At 36.9% G+C, this 23,528-nt stretch overlaps 1 protein-coding gene across 4 annotated transcripts in view; it reads left to right on the forward strand.

Annotated features, from left to right (window-relative positions):
* FRS2 (fibroblast growth factor receptor substrate 2) overlaps positions 1–23,528 on the forward strand; it is a 108,389-nt gene that overhangs the window by 17,220 nt on the left and 67,641 nt on the right. Inside the window, exon 1 of one of the 4 annotated variants that reach the window (XM_042992734.1) lies at positions 13,145–13,415. The exons of 2 other annotated variants lie outside the window; for them this stretch is intronic. The gene's annotated coding sequence lies outside the window, so the exon portion shown is untranslated. Of the gene's footprint in view, positions 1–13,144; positions 13,416–15,184; positions 15,369–23,528 lie in introns of those variants that run through there. One more of the 4 variants, XM_042992733.1, reaches the window with a different exon arrangement.

Raw genomic sequence — 23,528 nt, forward strand, 5'->3', positions numbered from 1 at the left:
CTTCTCACCAAGGAGGAAATGAGTACGTTGGTTATTGGGTAACTTCTAGCAGCATAGATTCTTAGTTAACACTGCCTACAGATGAGGAGGTAGAACTATTTATGTGTCAGAGGATCAGGGAGAATTGTCTAAATTCCTTAATGAATTTGAAGTTCTTAATTTTTAACAAAAGGGCAATATGTGTACAGATCCAAAATTTAAAGGTTACAAAAGGGTTTATTGTAAAAAGCAAGTCTTCTACCTCCCTGTCTACCAGGTTCCTTCCCCTGAGGCAATTGCTGTTTGTAGCAAGTTTTCTACATTTACAACCATATTCACTCTTTATTAGCTGCATAATATCCATTGTATTGAATATACTATAAATTCCCTTTTTGGTGGACATTAAGCTTGTTTTCTATCTTTTAATTAAAAAAACTTTTTAAAATTTATTTTTGAGATAAAGACAGAGCACTAGTGGGGGAGGGGCAGAGAGAAAGGGAGACACAGAATCTGAAGCAGGCTCCAAGCTCTGAGCTGTCAGCACAGCTGGGTGGGGCCCAAACCCCTGAACCATGAGATCATGACCTAAGCCGAAGCCAGATGCTTCACCAACTGAGCCACCCAGGCGCCCCTGTAATTTTTTTTTTTTTAAGAGTTTATTTATTTATTTTGAGAGAGAGAGAGAGAGCATGCAAGCGGGGGGGGGGGGGGGGGAGAGAAAGAGTGAGAGAGAATGAATTCCAAACAGGCTCCACACTGTCAGTGCAGAGCCCCATGGGGAGCTCAAACTCATGAACCTTGAGATCATGACCTGAGCTGAAATCAAGAGTAGGATGCTTAACCAACCGAGCTACCCATCTTTTCTTTTATAAATAATGTGGTAGTTGAGTATTGTATGCATATTTCACTCCTTTGCAAATATATCCGTACTTTAAGTTTTAGACGTGGAATTTCTTTGCCGGTACTATATGTGTGTGTGTGTATGCATTATATATATGCATATATGCATTACACTTTTTTTAAATGTTGGGGCGCCATGGTGGCTCAGTTGGTTAAGTGTTCCATCTTGGCTTTGGCTCAAGTCATGATCTCGTGGTTTCATGAGTTCAAGCCTTGAGTTGGGCCCTACACTGGCAGCATGGAGCTTGCTTGGGATTCTCTCTCTCCCTCTCTGTCCTCTCCCACTCATGCTGTCTCTGTCTCTCTCAAAGTAGATAAACTTAAAAAATGTTTTTTGTAAAAAAAAGTTATTTTTAAATGGTTATTTATCTTCAGAGAAAAGGCGGGGAGGGACAGAGAGAGAGAGAGAAGAGAAAGGCTCCGTGCTGTCGGCATGGCTCCATTTCAGGAACTGTGAGATTATGACCTGCAGTGAAATCAAGAGTTGGACACCCAGCTAACTGAGCCACCCACGTGTCCCCAAGATTTTTGATAAATACTGCAAAATTGTTCTTGGTGTATTCCTTTCTGAAGTTATAATATTAGTTTTATAAGGCAATGTTTGTAGAAGTATGATCACTGATTGGTTATATGCTATTTATAACTAGATTTATTTTCCTTATTTTTATTAATTGGGTGATTGCAAACTGATTTCTCGCATTGCACAAACTGCTGACGACATTCACTTGTTTACTTTGCCAAAATGTATTGTTTTAATTACTAGCAGTCTTTGTAATTTTACTCTTTTAACGTAGGTAGCCTCTATCTTGTAAATGAATTGTCTAAAAAGGGTTTTGGCTAGGGGATGGGTGAGTTTAAAAAAAAAAAAAAAGGAATTTGGAATTGGAAGCCTATTTTTCCAATAAGTCGCATAAAAATGGTGTTTTGCTTACTAGGTCAAGCCATACAAAAATGATAACCTATTATATCGCAATATATTTGAAACACTTCAATAATACTGGTGGAAATTCATTCATTCTGCTGCATCCCTATCTTAATGGAGCTATGTTGTGATTACCATTACTTGGAACTGGAGAGTTAGGGTGATACCTTAAGAGCAGAATGCCTGGAGGGGGTAGTGAATGAGTTGGAGGTAAAAGAGGGAGATACTACAGTAGAATGAACTTCAAGTTGGTAGCAGCAACAAATGGAAAGTCCTTTCATTTGTTGCTACCTGGCTGTGCTGGGACCTGGTGAGGGAGGGAGCTGGGAAGAGGAAAAGATAGGATTTTCCTTCCTTTTCCTTCTTAGTAACTTTCCTTTTACTAGTACCATTCAGGAGGTCCTGATACCTGGAATTCAGGTAAGTTGAGATGAATTGAGACTTGATGGAGGTGATGGAGGGGGATGAAGAGTGAAAATGTCTGTGATTGTCAGAAGGTTTATAGAGTCTGAGAATAGGAAAGTGGAATAGAAAAGATTTCTAGTGATAAGACAAAGAACCATCTGTAAAGCATTTATAGTTTTTGTTTTTTTTTAAATCTTTTATATTTTTTTGGAGGCAAGTGAGTGGGCAATGTTGAAGGCATTTTAAGCATTGTTCTGGGGGAGAGGACAGTCAGTGACATCTTGGTTATGTGTGGATTTCTTTAAGGGTACTCCAACCATTCTTCCCTGAAGAGAAAGTGTACACAAAGGCTCTGACTTAAAGAGAGTGTTCTATTATATCCCAGTTGGTTTAAAGGTATCTGGGCTGGTCTAACTTGAAGTGTAGCAATAATTCTCTTTCTATTTGGTTCCATGGTGGAGCAAAACAGTTGACTATACAGCCGTTGTCCTTCAGACATGTCTAAATTTCTCAGTCTATTTATGAGCATCAACAAACACTTTGTGCATACTTCTGCCATGGGTTGAATACGTCTATTTTCCTTTAATTTAGCTTAAAACTAGTAATGGAATTCCTGAGGTTTTGAGAGGAATAGTGTTGGCAAGCTTAGTTTTGAAACTAAAGGCAAATTAAGATACCAAGCAAAACAGGAGACTATTACTTTAGAAAGGGATCTTAAAACTCTGCTGACATTTGCAAACCCAGTGTCTTATATTTATATAAGCTTTAGATAGGAACTGCTATTTTTCTAAAATTGTTGGTTTAAAAATAATTGTTACATTTGTGCATTTTAAAACTTGCTTCTAACACACTTTGGGTATGCTGGAGCTCAGCCTTTTTAGCAAAGTACTCAGACATTCGGGCATCAGCCCTTTTGGTCTTACTCTGTCTCAGACCATTTAGGATAATTAAGATGGATTGTGGATGTTAGGAATTTGATAAGCTTCCATTAAAATCTAATGTGGTTTAAAAAAACTGCTTAAAGTCGCCTTTGAATATGTTTAAATATGCTACCATCATATGAATTATGAAATTTAGCCGAGTATTGCTAAAAGGACAAATGATGGCACTTGTCATTTTGATGTTTGTTCTTTAAGTGTACCATTTCATTGCCTTTGGAAGATATTAGCTGCATGTACTCTGAAGGATTATACTAATTAAAAATAGGCCTTTCCCTGATTAAATCTATTTAATTCTAAGTTTTGTGTGCATGCAATTAATATTCATTTGTGGCCTTAGCATTTATGCAAATTTTACCCATCATCCCATGAGCTTTTTTTGAGTGCCTATTCCATGAAACGTATCTGTATATTTTGTTTTGTTAGGTATTTCTTACTATTTTGAAATTCCTGCAGTACAAGAATTACGTTTTCTTATATTCTTTGGTAGTTCCCCCAATGCAGTGCAATGAATGCCTTGTTGTGGGTAGATACTTAGAACTTATTTGCCTATTTGTCCATTTAACAGATATTTACCCAAAGTTTACTTTGTTCTAGAGGCTGAGGATGCAAAGTTAAGGACTCTGCCTTTAAAGTCTCTAAGTTGCTTAGACTTTGATAGGAGATTGAGAAAACAAATCAATTACGGTACCATGTGTCTTTCATAACTTTGGAATTATCTTTGAGAGTGCCAGAGCTCTGCTTCTGATAGAGGTTTTTGTACTCTCTCTCTGAAGAATGGAAGCTAACATTTTTAGGTGTCTAACAGGTTCTGTGTCAGTTTATCCTCCCAAATCCTTTGGCATAAACCTGATGTCCATTTTAAACATGAGGAAACTGTCTTAGAGAGGTTATATAATTTGCTGAAGGTCACTTAGCTAATAAGTTGTAGAGTTGGGATTCTAACAGGGTTCTTTCATTTACACCAAGGTTTCTTTTTTTTTTTTAATTTTTTTTTAATGTTTATTTATTTTTGAGACAGAGAGAGACAGAGCATGAACAGGGGAGGGGCAGAGAGAGAGGGAGACACAGAATCGGAAGCAGGCTCCAGGCTCTGAGCCATCAGCCCAGAGCCCGACGCGGGGCTCGAACTCATGGACCGCGAGATCATGACCTGAGCTGAAGTCGGACGCTTAACCGACTGAGCCACCCAGGCACCCCTACACCAAGATTTCTTAACTCTAGCACTATTGACATTTAGGGCAGTAGTTTTTTGTTGTGAAGGATTGTCCTGTGCATTAAGGATGTTCAGCAGTATCCCTGGCTCTACCTGGGCCACTACTAGGGTAGAACAAGGAGGCAGGCACCTAAGGCACAAAATTTAAGGAGTCAATCAATCTCAGGATTTTCAAAGTTCTTACCTGGCATTTAATTCTTACATCTGAGAAAGTTCTCCCACGCTTTGGCTTCTAGGTTTTGATTTAATATTCTCTGGAAATGATATAAGAACTGAATCCCCTAGGCATTTAGATGTTCCTTGGGAGTTGGAGAACAGTATGAGCAGGAGCTTTTTGCAACTTTATCTCTCAGCCCAGAAGGCATGCTGTTGGGCAAAAGGGACTAATAAGAAAAGCGCTAAGTAAATACCTTCTAAATATTCCAGAGTTTAGAACCGTTAGGTGATATGTTACAGAACAAAGATACCAGTTGCTTCAAACTAATGGAGACTTAGAGCAAAACCTATACATTGAATATATTCAGCTTAATTTATTTTGTGCCTGGTGACCTAGCATTTTCCTGCTAGTATTGATTTTATAACATTAGAAATTCCATTAATTATTTTCTCATATCTCTCCTTCAGTGTAAGTATATCCTCGTTGTATGGATAAATCCATTAATACCTTTTGACTGGACTGTAGTTTGCATGCTGAACTCAATCTGTATTGTTGGCGTAGTTCTCGAAAATGGAGTCGTTCAAAAATTGAGTATATAATAAAACCTTGAATTTTAGGGATATTGAGAAAATGGTGCCTGCAGAATTATGAATAGCGTGCCAGATTTGGGGTCTTAAATAGTTTCAACTTACATTTAACTTTCTGATAAAGCATTAATATTTGACTTGTGATAATACCCTTTTTCTCTTTTATATTGATAGGACTGGGGTTAGATTATAGTAATCCCTGAAAAGCTACTAGAGTAGGTAACTCTTGTTATAGGCAATAGAGAGCCATTAAAAGTTGTTGAACAGAAGAGTAATTTAGTAAACGTAACTTTTCAGGAGTATTATTCTCACAACCATATGTATGATGTATTGGGCAGCAGCCTTCACAAAGGTCAGGTTAGAGGCCGGGCAAGAGGACATAATGAGAGTCTGAACTAGGATGCTTGAATAGGAATGGGTAAATAAGTCTGGATGAGAACATTTTTTGGAATGTTTTTTTTTCTTGATCATAAAAATATAGTAAATGTATAAATACAGAAAAATAAGAAGAAGGTGTTACTTACTTTTATTTCTATCATTTAGAAATACAACCACTTTTAATATTCTCAGGCATCCCTTTTTAGTTCTGTCTCATCTTACATCCTCCTGTGTGCCTCTCCACACCAAATTTTGGAGAAAGAGCCCAGAAGGCCAGATTCTCTTCTCATAGGTTATGAAGTTTTTAAAGAACTGACTTTCTAAGATGACATGATTTTATTTCATATGCAGCAGGAACCCAACAGGTGTTTGTGGAATGAAGTGGCAACTGCTGGAATTCAGTGAATAGACAAAGTTAATGCCTAGGTTTTGAGATTGTATGACTAATGGTAAAGGGGAATTTGGCTAGCTTTTGATGGTGAAGTTGGAAGTGGTATTGGTAGTGATAGAGTGATCCAGAAGAGAATGGGTTTTATTTGGAGGTATTGAATTAGATGTGCTGGTACAATATCTTAAGTTGAAATCTGGAGCTTAGCTGAGTATTTGAGGTGATCACAGTGAGAAAATGTAGAGAAAGAATTGACTTTAGAAATAGCCACATTTCTGGTCAGAACAGTGTTTCTGACACATCAGTTTTTTGAGGACCACTTGAAAATACAGTTATTTCCTTACTTGTTCTTTAAATGACTCTCTTACTTAAGTACATTTATTTTAAAGGGAAACCTTACATTGGTAGTAAAAATGGCAAATGAATATCACTTGCTTTAAGTAATTAGCAATGCAAAAATGAAAGTGATGATGCCAAAATTGATGGTATTAAATTTTAGCTAGATATTGTTGCCTGTTAAATCCTCTGAGTTTAAGTCTACTCAGTGTAAAAAAAAAACCAAATGAAATGAAAAAACAGTAAGACTTTGTAATTAGACGGCCCGAGGGTTTGACAAGCTAATAACTTTCTCATGAAGTGATTCATTATTATATATGTGCCACGTACTGTGGTATATATCCCATGCTTTGGGAAACGCCGAGGTGTGGCACAGGAAGAGGAATCTGCTGTGGAAATACAGGCAGCTAGTGGTCAGACAAATGAGAACCAGGAGAGAGCGATGATGTCCTGTAAGTCTTTGAGAGTTTCAAAAAGGTATGTGTGATGCTGTCGAAAAATCAAGGAAAGGTTTTTGATAACTTACATATCAAGATGCGGTGTTGTCTGTTTAATGCACACCAAGAAGTTTCTGCATTCTGATGATTCTCATATATCTGGATTCAGCCACTTCTCATTGGCAAACACGTAGAGTTTGATAAAATACTTTCTTGGTGTGCTAGCAAGTTATATCTGGGGTATAAATAGTAAACGAACATGTGGAGAAGATACAAGACAATCGTTAGGAAAATCCATTCCTGGCTTTGAAATGAGTAACTGTTAGAACATTACTTTGGTCGCGTTCTTATTCTTGGGACAGAGATTTTTAGCAGACTAGTTACGTCTGTAGTAATGATTCAGTAAATGAAATCTGTAGGCCCAGATATAAACATGAATTAGGCTGCCATATATACACACAAACACATGACACATATACATGTATACACGTGCGTGCTTATAATTACTGTTCCTCTAGAGAAGAATTCCCCTTCCCCCTTTTTAGATCCTATTTTGAGAAAATTTGATTGTATATCTTCATAGGGATAGGGAAAATTTTGTAAAATAGTTCTTATGTAGAGTTTTTGTCTCTGAGTCATATTCCAGGGTATGAACCAACACTGGTCACGGATATGAAGTTCTTTTTACTTTTGGGGGGTCAGTGAAACTAGTGTATTAACTCTTCACTTTTATTTTTGTTATCCTTAAAATGAAAGTTTGTCCTTGAACTCTGAACATATTTTAGAAGTTCTTTGAATTTATAATAATAAAATCATTCTGTGAATTACCTATGATAGTACTTTGTTCTCTGCATTATAAAATTTATTTTAAAGAATATCTAAGTAGACCATGTGCTTTCCATACTTAATTTCAAGCCGAATTTGGTGGTTCTGATTTAAGATTAACCATTTTAAATTAAAAAAAAGGCTTATTTAGGAATTTCAGTACTTAAGAAAACTCATTAAATTAATACATGTGATGATACAGCCTCAGTCCCTTGCCCTCTTTTAAGGAATGAGATGAAATAGTAGTAGACAAAACACATAGCAGTAGTTGCCAGGCCACAAAACCCTGTAACATACCTGAAGTATAGTACCGCATCACCTGACCACCAGTGTAACAGTGATTCTGTGGGGCAAAAAGACACTCATGACTCCCAAGCAGCCAACCAAGAAATCATTTTTTGGAATGTACTGTGTTTAAGTTGGGAACTGCTGTAGAAGTAATTGGTTCTGGCAGAAAAGAAATGTGTTAAAAGAGAACCGGGTATCTCTTTTGCCATTATATGCTCTTTGAAAGTGCCAGAGTCTGTAGTCTGTATCTAGTGGAAGCGTAATTACTAAGATACTTCTTTTGTATTGTATGAGGGCTTTTAAACTTATTTTAAATTTATTTTGAGCAGCATTCGATTGATTACAACAAAGAAACCAGATGGAAATGTGATCCACTCTGTAGAAATATACTGCTTACCTGGAGATTTTTCTGGCTCTGAGCTTCTTCAAGCCTATCAGGATTCTTCAACTTTGGCTCTCCAGAGTGTGGGGTAGTTGTGTCAGAAGAGGCAAGGATTTGAATTGGCCCCATCAACTGAAAGTAAATTCCTCAGCAGTTTTATGTTGGGATTTCATGATCACATTGTTTACTAAAATGCCATTCTATTATTGTTGATATATTTACCAGGCTACAAACATTCTTTAATGGATTATATCGGTTTAGGCGTCTATGAAAGCATATGGGAAACAACTATGTATAAACATATATCCTTTGTATCAAAGGGAAATTATTTGTTAAGATGGACTTTGCTGGGTGCTCTGTATCCAGTTGGTAATGTAGTTATTTCAGTTTCTTCTTCTAAGAAACCTCATGTAACAATTTACTGTCAATTTGGGTTGTGGACTATTCATTCAGGAAATACTTACTGCCTGCCTATGTGCCAGGCGTTTTTTAAGGTACTGGGTACATACCAGAGAATAAGACATACCCCTGTTCTGATGGAGCTTTCATTCCAGTGAATAAAACAAACAGCAAACAAATTGATATAAATAGTCTGGTACTGATAAATATGAAGGAAATGAAAAGCAGGGCAGTTTCCAGTTTCCAAGCATGTTTGGCATTATGGTGACCCTCTTTAGATTTCAGGCAAATTTATGTTCTGTCAGGTCTTCCTGCTGTGGTGCTGCTATTGGTAAAAGGAAACCTGCTGCAGTAGCAGCCTATACCCTTTTCCTCCCAGGAGCCCCTATATTAGTTTTCTATTGCTGTGTAACAAATTACCACAAACTCTGCTTAAAACAACACTCATTTATTAACTCACGGTTCTGTATGTCAGGAGTCTGGGTACAGTGTGGCTGGATTGTCTACTGAGGGTATCACAAAGCTGAAATCAGGTTGTCATCTGGGCTGAGTTCTTGTCTGGAGGATCTTCCAAAGCTCAGATTGTTGGCAGAACTCATTTCTTCGCAGTTGGGGGACTGAGATCCCATTTCCTTGCTGGTTGTTAAGTAGGAGCCACACTTAGCTCATAGATACTGCCGTTACATTCTTTGCCACATGGCCCTTTGCATCTTCAAAGCCAGCTATGGAGAATATCCCTCATGTCTAGTCTGTCTCACCCTCCAATCTCCCTGGTTTCTCTGCCTTATTTCTACACCTAGTTTTAAAGGACTTCTGTGGCTAGCTCAGGCCTACCTGGATAATCACTTTTTCTTAAAGTCCGCTTTTTAAAAGTTAACCTAATCATGGGACTGAAATCCCATCATATACACAGTCCCATGGATTATGCAGGGTATATACACTGGGAAGCAGAAATCTTGGATCTTACAATTCTGCTTGCCACAGACAGTCCCCATTGCATGGCTGCCAGTAAGTGTTGCCGTTGCCTCTACTGTGTGTAAAGAGGAGCATCAACGGCCTTCCTCAGTACATTTATTAGATATCATGAGCCTCTGCAGTGATGGTAATGGATTTCCATTTGGGTTCCTAAGAGGAGTTTGGGCAGAAGTAATTAGTAGGAAGTGGCCAAAGTGGTGGAGCAGTGTTTCTCCATTTTCCTCTTGAGTGCTAGGAATGAGATAGGGAATGGTGGTTCAGGGGAGGAAGCAGAGTGAAAGGATAGGTTCTCAATTCCTCCTTCACCCCCGGGGCTCAGAATTTAGCTATTTTATAGAAATAAGATCGCCAAGGGTTTTTTGCCTCCCCCCCCCCCCGCCATGAAAATAGTATTAAAAGTTTTTACTAATTTTTTAAGATACAGAGCTTCTAAAGGAATTTAAAGCGTAGATCTGGGGAACTGAAATGAGAGTTTATTTAGGAGACTGAAATGAGAGTTTATTTAGGAAGACTAATGAAACAAAGTGTAATTTATAGAGGAAAATACCCTGTCTACTATATTAACAATGGCATCCCATTACAAAATACATTTTTTTCAGGTAGAAAAGTTCTTATAATGTAAAAATGTCTTTTTTGGTTTAATGCATATTATTATAACTTTAAAAACACACACATGAAACTTTCCCTTCATCATCAGAGTAGAATCACAGAGTCTGATGTGAGTAAATGGACAACCAGTTCTAATTCCATGCTTCCTAAGTTGTGCATCTGGTTGTAGAAATCTTCCAACTCTTAACACATTTCCACTTTCCATTCCTAAAAGGTACTGGATGTCGTATGGTACCTGATATTACCAGTAAGGAAATGGGAGCAAAGGAAGTATCAACCTTCCTTTGCAGGAGACAGTTTTTGGCTTATGTATTGGGAGTATATTTCTGTGGGAACATTTGTCTGCTTTTTCAGTGGTGGGAAAGTAGAATTCACTGTGTAGCTAACCTTGGAAAACTAATTTCCATGAAATGAGAGATACATATAATATGAATTAATCTGTTTAACAGTAGGGTTTAGTGATAAGTGCTAAGATTGTATTCTGAGACTAGGGGAAAATTCAGATCCATTGAATCAGTGAACAGTATATCCCATAAGTTTTTATTTATATTTTAAAATATACAGGTGGTCTTAGTTACACATAAACAAGAATACCACTTAAAAGACTTGTAGTGGAGCATGAAAGTTTTATTAGACATGGAACCGTGTTTCTGCCAGTAACTTGACATTTTGAGGACAGATAGCATCCCATTTCCAATTTGAGATTGGGTAAAAAAATATCCTAGGGCTGAGAATAGGCATAGTAAATTGTACCAACAAAAACCTTTTGTGTATTTGTAGTGGAGGAAAACTCTTAATTGAATATGCACAGAAAAATGTGATATATGTTCTTTTAGGCTTTAGATGGGACCTCGTATTTTCTGATGATTACTCTGTATTGTTAATTTTCAGTGCAGATTCCAAAAAATGTTTCTGCACATGAGTTCCTCGATTTTTGTTTTTGTTGTTGTTTCTTTGTTATTTTCATCTTTGGTTAATAAGAACACTCCTACCCGTTCTGTTTCATTAAGTTTTCTTTTCTCTTCGTATATTCTTCAATTAATCTTTTTATACTACTTTAACCTAAAATTTTTTCCTAATGTTAGTAAAGTTGTCTTCAGATGTCTTTTATTTTCACCCTAACACTGTTTGAGTTGGCTTTTAAGACATGCTTATTTTGTATAAATTTCTCCTCATGGAGAAGAGTCACATCTAGCATTAACACTTCTGGGAATTGTTTCAAATTTAGTTTATTGTCTTAATGTTAATAAGACTTCCGGAAGTTTGGTTTGTGGTTCTGTGTTCCAAAGAATATATTTGATTTTGTTGATTTAATTGGGTTGTATAACATTTGGTTTGATCTCAGGTCCTTCGTAAAGTTACAGTTAACTTTTAGTCCTCTTTCTAGTTTATACAATATTTTAGAATGGTACTACAAATATAATTGTGCTTATAAATTTGGGAAGTGCTGATATGTGTTCTTTAGGGGAAATTATTTTAACAAGGTATAATACTATTAAGAACTATTAAATATATTTAATGAGACTAATGTTAACACTATACTCATCTATTAGATAAAACTTTGTGGTGGCAGCAATTAAAAATTGTATAATTTAATTTTTAGTAAGATATGGAAGTTTATGTAGACTTTTTTAGAATTATCAGTGAAATGTTCCTAAAATTAAATGGTTTCTAACTGTATCCATTAGGAGGGTATATTTTGTTGGTCAGATATTCAACTAGTCTAACACATGATCATTGAAACAGACTAATAATTTAATACATGTTCATGTCCATGTTCTGTGTGTTTGTGTATGTGCATGACACATGAACTGATATATTTTCAGAAAACTAAAAATAATAAATTCCTGGAAGACTAGTGCTTTAGTAATTATTATTATTGACTTTCTGAATATGATTGACTAAACAATGATCTCAGTTTCTGGTTTGTTCTTGATACCCACTATTATTTCCTTACTGATAGGTTCAGAGAATAAAATGTTAAACGTTAATCTAAGACAGATGTACGCAGAAAGATGTGTGCTAAAAATCAGACAATATATCCAGAAGTAAGTGGAAATAATCCATCCACAGCTACATAGCTGCTTAGTGGAGTGAGTAAGCATGGATTTGAGAGTCAGATTACCTGAATTTGAATCCTGACTCCACCCCTTAGCTGAGTAACTTGGCTAAGTAATTTAATACCTGTGTGTTTCAGTTTCTCCATCTGTAAAATGGGGATATTGGTACCTATGTCAAAAGGTTATTATGAAGATTAAATAAATTGTAAAGTGCTTAGAATAGTTAGTGATACATATAATAAACAGTATATAAATGTTGATTAAGTAAATATGATTTTAAATTACAGTTTACACAACAATTCATGCTTTTTTAAAGTCAGTTACCAGAATCACAGGATCCTCCCGTCTCTTGATATTGTAGCCTTCAAATGTTGACCAATTCCTGAAGCTTACTACTATCACCATCAGCTGTACCATATCTATTTCTATTTCTATGTTTCTATTTCTTTTACCCCTGCTGCTTCTGCTTCTTTTCCTTTTGCTTTATCATCATTGTCGTTGTCATCGTCGTCCTCGTCGTCATCATCATCATCATCAAAGACTCTGCTAAGTTCAAGTAGTTCCCAAGATGTGCTATTGGAGGCTAAACATGGCAAGTTGAAATACTAGAAGGAGGTCACTCAACTAAGATGTAGTAAAGTGGCAGATCTGGGATTAAGACTCTGGTCCTCTACTTCAGGTACATTGCTTTGTGTACTATGTCACAGCTACTTTAGAGGGCTGAAGGTTGTCCTTGGCTCTTCTTGTGCCTCCTTTCAAGACTTCTTTTCCCTGCTCCTCTCAGTCACACATAAACACACATAAAAATATTGAAAGGAAACTTAATTATACCCGTTGCTTTTTAAAAAGTTTATTTTAAAGAGTAAGCATGAACAGGGGAGGGACAGAGAGAGGGGGAGACAGAGAATCCCAAGTATGCTCTGCCCAGTCAGTGCAGAGCCCAGTGTGGGGCTTGAACCCACAAACTGTGAGATCATGACCTGAGCCGACATCTAGTTGGACACTCAATCGACTGAGCCACCCAGACGCCCCACACCCTTTGTATACTAAGTAAATGAGATCAATTAATTCAGTGGTGGATTTCTGTGGATGGAGGAGGGAGCTTCTGGCTACTGCTCAGGGGTGTTTCAGGTGGCAGTGTAATGGGGAAGCATTGAGAATCTTCTGCTTTGGAGACTGGAGAAACAGAAGAAAGTAAGAGAGAACATAAGGGACCATGACTCCTGCTGGACCGGTGAGTGTTTTTCAGTTTGTGATGAATGTTAATCTAGTTTGGGATACACTAGTAAGAATGGATATCATTTATAGATGTGGGGAAGCTAATAAAATCATATTCGTTTAGAGAAGGGAAAAGTTTAGGAATAAAAAGTAATCTTATAATTTTTGAAAAAGCTTATAAGTCTGTGACTAATAACCATATGGCATAATAACTTGTGCATTTCATGAATATTATTTTACAGTGTTTCATTTAGGTATAGTAAGTATTTTTCTTTTTAATTTTTCAAGTTTATTTATTTAGTAATCTCTACTCCCATATTAAACATTTTTCAAGTTTGTTTGTTTGTTTGTTTAGTAATCTCTACTCCCAGTGTGGGGGGACTCCGAGATTAAGAGTCACGTACTTTAATGACTGAGCCAGCCAGGTGCCCCTTCTTTGATTTTTAATCCCTATTTATGTAGTTATCAGCTTACAACCCAAATAATTTAGATAAAACTGAAAAAATTCTGTATAGGAATTCCTTGATACCATAACTTTAGCTGTGAAATTTGCTGCCCGAGCATCATTCTCCCTTTCACTGACCATTAGAATGGCCCGCTGGTTAGAGGACACGTTAGAATGGTAGCATATCTCAGTTTACTGGAAAGACCATGGTTCGAGTCATGAAAGTTTCATGGTCTTAAGTGAGACCCATTTGGCTATTGTGTATTTTATCATACTTAATCAAAAATGGGTATTGTTTCTTTTTTATAGTGGCTATAGCATTAATACTTGGGTTGTTATAGGAGATTGAGGTTGATAATGAAGTCAGTTCTTTGTAAAATACTTACCATGAAGTTGTGTGTAGGATAATGGGTAGATGATAGGACTGGGAATCAGGAAATCTCAGCTGTCCTTGCATAGTTTTGTTGCTAAGCAAAATTTTGTTTGTCTCATTATGGAAGTGTGATTACAACACTCCTATTCTTCCTCAAATAATGGAATGAGACTAATCAAAATAATATTTATTATCTTTATTGATATACAGGATATATGGTTGTTGGTTAAGTTTTACTTCGTGGAAAGTTTTCCCCTCTATTTATTATTTCATTTATTTTCCTTTTTCTGAGTCAGTTCTCTTTCACATCACTTTTTTGAAATTTTGCATGCATTTGCCTTCAGCATTTCATTATGAAAAAATTTAAGGATACAGCTCTTCAAATGCTGTTCTACTTCTTTGAGGCCCAGTTCCATGCCTGTTTCTATTTTCAAGGCAATTATTATCTTTCTCTAAATGTATTATTGTTTATGTTTTATAGTTTAATACTTAGCAGTTTCATTCTTTTATATTCATGAATTGTTTTCATGTCTTAGTTCTTGGCAGCCCCACCACACACACTTCACACTTTGTCTGCATTTTGCTAAATTTCAGACTCCTTGAGTGCAGAGTCTTGTCTCCTGTGCATGTTGCTTTCATGTTCCCTGACATGTGGGCACTCAGTGATAAATACTTGAGGTTTTCTTTGGTTGCTGTATGTCCGACTCTATTTCTTGTTTCATTATACGGGGGTTCAGTGTAAATAATATAACATACAGCAGCCCCCCTCATCCGTAGGGAATATGTTCAAGGATGGTTGAAACCGCAGATAGTACCAAACCGTATATATATACTATGTTTTTTCCTATACACATACATACCTATGATAAAGTTTAATTTATGAAATAGACGTAGTAAGAGATTAACAACAATAACCAATAAAATAGAACAATTATAACAATATATTGTAATAAAAGTTATATGAATGTTGTCTCTCTCAAAATATCTTTACTGTACTCACCCTTCTTGCGATGATGTGAGATGATAAAATGAGTACGTGCTAAGATAAAGTGAAGTGCGTGATGTGGGCATTGTCATGTAGCATTGGTGCTGCCGACCTTCTGACACTGTGTCAGGAGGATCATCTGCTTCTGGACTGCAGTTGGCCACAGGTAACTGAAGCCATGGAAAAGGGGGAGGGGGGTTATTGTCTACGATTTTAAGGCTCTTAAGCCTTTCTAATAGTTGTTTATATTTGGAAATTTGTTATATAGTCAGGACATGAAATTGAGCTATATGTTGTAAATCAGCATAGTCCATTAGTACTGGAAAGGGAAAGCAAGTCTCATTGTTTTTATCTTTATTTGAAAAGAACTTCATTAATTTTTTAAAAAAAATTTAATAGATTCTGATGTAGGTTTTCATAGTTTTAATCTTGTGCTTTGAAGCATTTTCTTTTTCTGGAATGAGGTTCTTGGTTTTGACTGTGCAGAAGAAATATGTTAATTAGATTATATTTAGTTGGTGAATTTGTGCCCACAAGAATGTGACTTTTAAAAAGTTGCAAGTTGCTACAGTTCTTGCAGATAAGATTGTTTCCTGTTTTCTTCTGCATAGTTAGTACTTTTTGTATGTTTTTCCATAAGGGTAGCCTTTCAGTTTGTCCGTTTGTATTGTTTGGCATTCAGACTTAAATGTAAATTCAACACTATCATTACTGGTGCTTACAAATGCTAGCCATTGAAAATGTCAAAATTTGGATTTGACCCAAGAGTTACAAATAATATAAGCTTTTGTATAAATATATCCAAATGTATGTTCTTAGGGGGAATGGAATAAATAAAACACTATGTTTATGGAGTAGTTTTAAACAGTTAGGCTTTAGAATTGCTACATGCCCAAAGTATTTCTCTGGTGAACTGCATACTGTATCAGTTCATGAATTGTGTTATAAGAAAGACACTTAGTACTGTGGACCTCAGTACTCCTGAAAATTCTAAGAATTAACAGAAGTCAACATAATACATAGTTTGAAAAAATGATGTATATTCATTTTAGGTCTTTTTAACATGACAAAATCTGCTTTACCTCTTTAAATTTTTATTTAAAAATTAAGGTGATAATTGGGGCTCCTGGATGGTTCAGTTGGTTGAGTCTGATACTTGATTTCAGCTCAGGTCATGATCTTGTGGTTTGTTAGATTGAGTCCTACGTTGGGCTCTGTGTGGACAGTGCAGAACCTGCTTGGGATTCATTCTCTCTCTCTCTCTCTCTCTCTCTCTCTCTCTCTCTCTCTCTCTCTCTCTCAAAATTAATTAATTAATTAAAGTGATAATTGTATATGTAGTTGGAAAAGTTGAATAACATTTCAGTGCTTATAAACAAACAGCAGTTGCCCATCTGTCCTCTTTTTACCTCTAATTCCCAATCTTTAGAGGAACATAGTTTCAGTTCTTTTAGCTTTTTGTTCTGATATTTGCCTGTATTTTTTTTAAGTCGGTTCTGCTTTGTGTTGGCTTTTCATTTTAGTAGTAGTTCATTTTAACTTCCTTCTGAGAAAAATGAGGATTAGTCATTGTAATTAATCTACTACCTGCAAACACTTACGTAAACTTCGTTTTCTGTCCTGTTCCTATTATAGGATATCAGCTTTTTTGGGTAACTTCTTTATTTAGTATTTTAATTATTATGACTGTGCAAATATTTTTCACAGCTGCGTTACAAAATTCACTATGATTGCATTTCCTTTATTGTCCAACTTACTGTTTTCTCAAGTAATTATCCAAGTTTAAAATTTTATGTACCTATTATTTTCCACTTGAAATTCTCTGACAGATCTAAGATGCTTTCAACATGGCTGGATACATCAGGTAATCTTAGTTCCGTTTTCTTCTTGGAGACTGCCTTCTATATCCTGAATGGAATGCAGACTTTCACATAATTCTTCCTGTTTTGAGTAAGGAATTTTGTCTTGCTCTCAGTTGTGGCTTGTGTTCTTAAGATCAGGGTCTGTGCACCATCTTCTCCAGAGATGGATCTCTAGACTTTCTTCTTCAGACATGGGGAGAATATTGGTTTTTGGGAGGAAGGCACTGAAGTGAACTTCCAGTCTGTCATCTCTTGTTTCTAGCTTTCATGCTGCATTTTTGTCTTCATCATGCTTCCAGTGCCTGAATTTAGCTAGCATGCCTTCTTCCACCCCAGCCCCTAGCAACCATTCTATACTTTCTGTCTTTATCAGCTTGCTTCTTGATGGCTTCTTCCTCTCGGGTTTAGGCTTCAAGTTTCTTGGTCTTGTTAGGTTAGTTACCACGTTTCTCCTTTTCTAGCTTCCAGAATATTGTTGACTTCTCTCATTTGTTGTTGTATCTTTCATCACTGTTTTTCTTAATGGGTTTTATACTTTTTCTGACCTTTTAAGTGAGGTTTCAGGAAGGAGTCAAGGTCAGTCTTGCTTAACCGCTTAACTTGCTTAACATTCCTCTCATTTTTAAAGTTTAGTTTTTAAAAAAAAAAAAAAAAAGAGGAAGTAAGATACAGGTGTGCCAAACAAATGAAGGCAGTTTTATAGCTGTATTGGCTATAAAATTAGGATTGATAGATGTGCTCCTTCTTTATGTCTGGTTCCCAGTGTGTTGGCTAGGATTTGATTCCTCAAACCTATTCCATCATCCTCTCCCCTCTCCTTAGCAAACGCAAGATGGTCCACTGTGCTAAGATATAGTCTGTGCTGTGCAACAGTTTTCATAGCGGTGAGAACCTGGCCCTTCTGTGGGGAGTGATTTGAGGAGGTAGACTGTTACCGAGAAATTTCTGTAAAAGTCTGTTATTCGAGGTGGAGTTGAGGTATTTCCTCCTCTGTGCAACTTTTCTGAGTGCCCTTGGCCGAATTAATTGCTCCTTCTGTGCCATAACACCTGTCAATAATTTTATTTTCTAGCTACATTAGATCAGTCTATACTAGATATCTACATTATATGATCTGCCTTCTTTCTTTTTTCGACCTAGTGTTCCACAAGGTTTGGAGAGCACTCCCACATTCTGACACAGTTTTTGGTCCATAATAGGTAATAAATATTTACTAAATGAGAAAGTAATCCATGTGGATTGATTGAACTTCCTGTTTTCTGCAAGCATATTGTCATCATGCCCTTTATCACCAGTGTCCACTGAAAGCTGTGCCAGTAACTGTTAAGTGCTTTTTGCTCATTACAGGGGGTCCATTGTGGGTGGTGATTAGAGGTGTGGTGAGAATGCCTGGGTTCAAATAAATAAGCAAGTTTCTTAACCTCTCTGTGCTTCATTTGTTTTTTAACCTATAGAGATAATAATAATATCTACCATGTAATGTTGTGAGGATTAAATTAATACTTAGTGCTAGATCAGTGCCTGGCACATTGTAGTGAATCTCTCTTTCATCTTTGTGGGGAGATTACCTACTATAATATCCTTAGAATCTGATGATAATAGATGATGATTTTTTGATAGAAAATCAAAGTAAAATGACAAATTTAGTACTATTAAGATATTTAGTTCTTTGAATTTTGTATATGAACATGTTTTGAAATGATCTTCATGGACAACAGTAGATTATGGCATTTAGATAATAATTTAAACTCAGAGAAATAGCATCCTCCATGTGTTACATACGTGTTAAAATTCTGTGTTCTTTGACTATAAGATACCCAAACTCTTTTCAACAGAAATGTATTAGCAGTGTCAATGTTCATGCGCTTTTCTTCCTAAGAAGAGTTTTACACAACTCAGTGATGACTTTGACATTTGGCATGATTGTTGTCTTCTCATATCTCCTTTCCGAGACACTGTGTTAAGGGAAGAGAAACCTCCTTCATTTGGCATTTAGCAAACACGTGCTTGTGTACCTAAGTGTTGTGGATGCAAGGGAGAAGAAGGCATCATTGTTTTTCTCAAGGAGCCATCATCCCTTCATCATTTCAGTAATATTAAAATCAGATGTCCTAGCAGAATGTACTCACACTCTTTGACCCAGAATTCCATTTATAATACCGTAAAAATGGAATAAAAATGTGCACAGAAATTTATGTATAGGGTGTTCATTAAAAATAGTAATTATAAAAGCAATAAAAAAAGATCTGAATTATGGTACATCCATTATGTTTTCAGGCTTTCATTTTGAAACACGATATTACTTAAATAATTAAAATTGTATTAAAAAAAATCTCTTCTGGTTGACTTACGTGGCGGGGGGATGGATAGAGGGTTAGGTCAGTTGTTGAATTCCACAGTCCCTTAAGCAGAATGGTAAAGTGCTCAGGTCTGTGTTAGAGCCCAGTTCCACTACTTTCTGCATGTAAGACTCTGGCAGGTTAGTTGTTTAAAATTCTGTAAACTTCAGGCTTTTTTTCCTGTCTGTAAAATGGTCTTAATAGTAGTAGCATAAAGTTCGTTGTGAGGATTAAATGAAACACTCTAACCTGAAAAACAAACAAACACCAAAAAAACCCACTTCAGTAGATACTTGCAGCTCTTACTGTTTTTCCTTACTCTCATTCCCTCCTTAATGGTTTTTCTCTGTGATATTCCTCTAGTCCATCTAAACCAGGATTGGCAGGGTTTGGTTTGGTCTGACAACTCCCATTGCTCTGGAATAGCCATCTAGAGGTTTCTGAGACCTTTGCCAAGCACCATGGAGCTGTCACCTGTTACCGATATCAGCCAGTTTTGAAGGAGGGAAAGTAGCAGTACTGTATATGTGCCTTGAGTTTGCCATATTTACTGTGAGCCTTCTTTGTCTCTCTCTTTTTAAATTTATTTTGTGTTTTAAGTTTATTTATTTTTGAGAGAAAGAGATAGCACAAGTGGGGGAGGGGTGGAGAGAGAGGAAGAGAGAGAATTCCAAGCAGGCTCTGCACCGTCAGCCCAGAGCTGATTTGGGACTTGGACCCACCAACCGTGAGATCATGACCTGAGCCGAAACCAAGAGTCAGATGCTTAACCTACTGAGCCACCCAGGTGTCCTTCTTTTTTTTTTTTTCGAAAGTTTATTCATTTACAAAAATTTTTTTTTAATGTTTTATTTATTTTAGAAAGAGAGAGCATGAGCAGGGGAGGGGCAGAGAGAGAGGGAGACACAGAATCCAAGGCAGGCCCCAGGCTCTGAGCTGTCAGCACAGAGCCTGATGATGGGCTCGAACTCACGAACCGCAAGATCATGACCTGAGCCAGAGTCAGATGCCCAACCGACTGAGCCACCCAGGTGCCCCAAAGTTTATTTATTTTTGAGAGAGAGAGAGAGAGAGAGAGAGAGAGAGAGAGAGTGTGCGTGCGTGTGTGTGCACAAGTTGGGGAGGGGCAGAGAGAGAGGGAGACATGCAATCCGAAGCAGGGTCCAGGCTCTAAGCTGTCAGTGCAGAGCCCAATGTGGCGCTGGAACTCACAAACCGCGAGATGATGACCTGAGCCAAAGTTGGACACTCAGCTGACTGAGCCACTCAGGTGTCCCTTCTTTGTTTTTTTATACACAGACGCTTTCCCTTTTCTCTTTTGGGTTTCAAGTATTTTTTGTTCTTGCACCTTATTTTGATAGGAGTTTGTTAGCTCTCATCTGCCTCCTTTTAAAATGTTTTGATTGATGAGGTGCCTGAGTGGGATCAGTCAGTTGAGCTTCTGACTTCAGCTCAGGTCATGATCTTGCAGTTCGTAGGTCAAGCCCTGCATCAGGCTCTGTGCTGACGGTGCTCGGAGCCTGGAGCCTGCTTCAGATTCCGTGTCTCCCTCTCTCTGCCCCTCCCCGACTTGCACTCTGTCTCTCAGAATAATAAATAAACATTAAAAAAAAGAAAAAATTAAATGTTTTGATTGTTGTTGTTTGATAACAGAAATTACTCATAATAGAGTACTATTCCAGAAGTAGCCTTAGGCCCTCTTTAGTCCTGTTTCTTCTAGGCCTCTCATGAAACACAAATATGGCCAACTTGAAAGGCTAACTTGAACGTGCCTCATTTTATTTTATGAATGTGCCTCATTTAAAGAAGAGGTTCTTCTTTTTTTTTTTTAAGTTTATTTGTTTTGAGAGAGAACCCATGCATGAGCATGTACATGTGGGAGGGGCAGAGAGAGAGAGAAAAGAGGGAGAGAGAGACTCCCAAGCAGGCTCCATGCTGTCAATGCAGAGCCTGATGCAGGACTTGATCTCATCAGCTGTGAGCTCATGGATGACCTGAGCTGAAATCAAGAGTTGGATGCTTAATTGACCAAGCCCCAAGAAGAGTTAGGTTCTGTGTGAACTTTTTCTTCTTACTCCCTAAATAGAGATCTCCTACTATGTTTAGTATAAGGCAACCAAATGCAAAGGAGCGTTTCTGTAAAGGATTATGGTCTTCTTTTAGGATGGGTGGATTACAACCAGAAAAATTTGTCGTTGTTGTTAAATGGCATACATTTAAATTTATGTTGTTTAGGTATAAGTTATGTTATGAGGTTATACAGTAAACTACAAGACCAGGGCTCTAACCACTGAGCTGTGGAGCCTACTCATTTTCAGTAAACTACAAATAATAAATTATAGCTGTTGATTAATTGAATCATAAGCAATGATTAATGATTAATTAATGATTAATGAAACATAGGCAAAAGTGATTTCACTTTATAAGAAATTGTGGAAGTTTTATAGAAATGAAGTTATGGACACTATAAAAAGCCTTTTTTTTTTTTTTTTTTTTTTCCCCACAGTTTTAAAAACTATTTTATTTTTTATTTTTTATTTTTTTTTAAATTTTTTTATTTTTTTATTTTTTAATATATGAAATTTACTGTCAAATTGGTTTCCATACAACACCCAGTGCTCATCCCAAAAGGTGCCCTCCTCAATACCCATCACCCACCCTGCCCTCCCTCCCACCCTGCCCTCCCTCCCACCCCCCATCAACCCTCAGTTTGTTCTCAGTTTTTAACAGTCTCTAATGCTTTGGCTCTCTCCCACTCTAACCTCTTTTTTTTTTTTTTTTTTTTCTTTTCCTTCCCCTCCCCCATGGGTTTCTGTTATGTTTCTCAGGATCCACATAAGAGTGAAACCATATGGTATCTGTCTTTCTCTGTATGGCTTATTTCACTTAGCATCACACTCTCCAGTTCCATCCATGTTGCTACAAAAGGCCATATTTCATTTTTTCTCATTGCCACGTAGTATTCCATTGTGTATATAAACCACAATTTCTTTATCCATTCATCAGTTGATGGACATTTAGGCTCTTTCCATAATTTGGCTATTGTTGAGAGTGCCGCTATAAACATTGGGGTACAGGTGCCCCTATGCATCAGTACTCCTGTATCCCTTGGATAAATTCCTAGCAGTGCTATTGCTGGGTCATAGGGTAGGTCTATTTTTAATTTTCTGAGGAACCTCCACACTGCTTTCCAGAGCGGCTGCACCAATTTGCATTCCCACCAACAGTGCAAGAGGGTTCCTGTTTCTCCACATCCTCTCCAGCATCTATAGTCTCCTGATTTCTTCATTTTGGCCACTCTGACTGGCGTGAGGTGGTATCTGAGTGTGGTTTTGATTTGTATTTCCCTGATAAGGAGCGACGTTGAACATCTTTTCATGTGCCTGTTGGCCATCCGGATGTCTTCTTTAGAGAAGTGTCTATTCATGTTTTCTGCCCATTTCTTCACTGGGTTATTTGTTTTTCTGGTGTGGAGTTTGATGAGCTCTTTATAGATTTTGGATACTAGCCCTTTGTCCGATGTGTCATTTGCAAATATCTTTTCCCATTCCGTTGGTTGCCTTTTAGTTTTGTTGGTTGTTTCCTTTGCTGTGCAGAATAAAAAGCCTTTTTTGATGACCTTTTCTACAATGATAAGTCCAGGGTATTTATAAAGTATCATAAATTAAATTCTTATTTATATTAAAAAGAGTATTAGCAGTTAGATTTTGAAATCACTTGCCTTGGCTTTAATATTTTTTTGTTATTGTTAAATCCAGGAATTAATACCATATGGTGTTCAGCTAACTTTATTTTGACTCAATTTGAAGGACAAGCTGAAGATATTTTAATGACATCATTCAGCTAGAAATCAGAAGATAGGTTTTTTTGGCAAGTAGTTTAACTTTTATGGCCTCAACTACTTCTGTCCTTAACATAGCTCTAAGGCATGATTGTCATGAACGCTAAAAATCTATGGCCTTCATTCTTCCCCCACAGAGCTCTGCCAAAATTCAGGTTTTTTTCTTCCTAATTTTTAATATGTTAGGTATATAGTAGATACCAACATGCATTTCCAGATGCTTATTTGTTCTAAATTTTAATCCAAAAAGACTTTCAGGTTTTTTTTAAAGCTATGTTTGATTG

Source organism: Panthera tigris, chromosome B4, assembly GCF_018350195.1.
Source record: "Panthera tigris isolate Pti1 chromosome B4, P.tigris_Pti1_mat1.1, whole genome shotgun sequence".
Taxonomy (NCBI): domain Eukaryota; kingdom Metazoa; phylum Chordata; class Mammalia; order Carnivora; family Felidae; genus Panthera; species Panthera tigris.